Genomic DNA, 321 nt, shown 5'->3' with positions numbered 1-321 from the left:
ATACACACACACACACACACACACACACACACACACATACATACATACATACATACATATATATGTGTGTGTGTGTGTAGTATGTATGTATACACACACATACACACACAGGTTTATTTTTGAGAAAAGTGGGGACATCCCATAGGCGTAATGGTTTTTATACTGTACAGACCGTATATTCTATTGCCCTACACCAACCCTACCCCTAAACTACCCCTTACAGGAAACTTTGTGCTATTTCAGATTTTCAATACACTCCATTCTGTGTGATTTATAAGCGTTTTGAAAAGTGGGGACATGGGGTAATGTCCTGAAAAGTCA

The 321-nt window shown here is 38.6% G+C and overlaps 1 protein-coding gene across 2 annotated transcripts in view; it reads right to left on the bottom strand.

Annotated features, from left to right (window-relative positions):
* LOC107663319 (cathepsin S-like) overlaps positions 1-321 on the bottom strand; it is a 12160-nt gene that overhangs the window by 2994 nt on the left and 8845 nt on the right. The window lies entirely within an intron of this gene.

The sequence above is a fragment of the Sinocyclocheilus anshuiensis genome, unplaced genomic scaffold (genome assembly GCF_001515605.1).
Source record: "Sinocyclocheilus anshuiensis isolate Anshui unplaced genomic scaffold, SAMN03320099.WGS_v1.1 scaffold3274, whole genome shotgun sequence".
NCBI classification, from domain to species: Eukaryota; Metazoa; Chordata; class Actinopteri; order Cypriniformes; family Cyprinidae; genus Sinocyclocheilus; species Sinocyclocheilus anshuiensis.
This window is presented reverse-complemented; position numbering and strand designations above follow the sequence as displayed.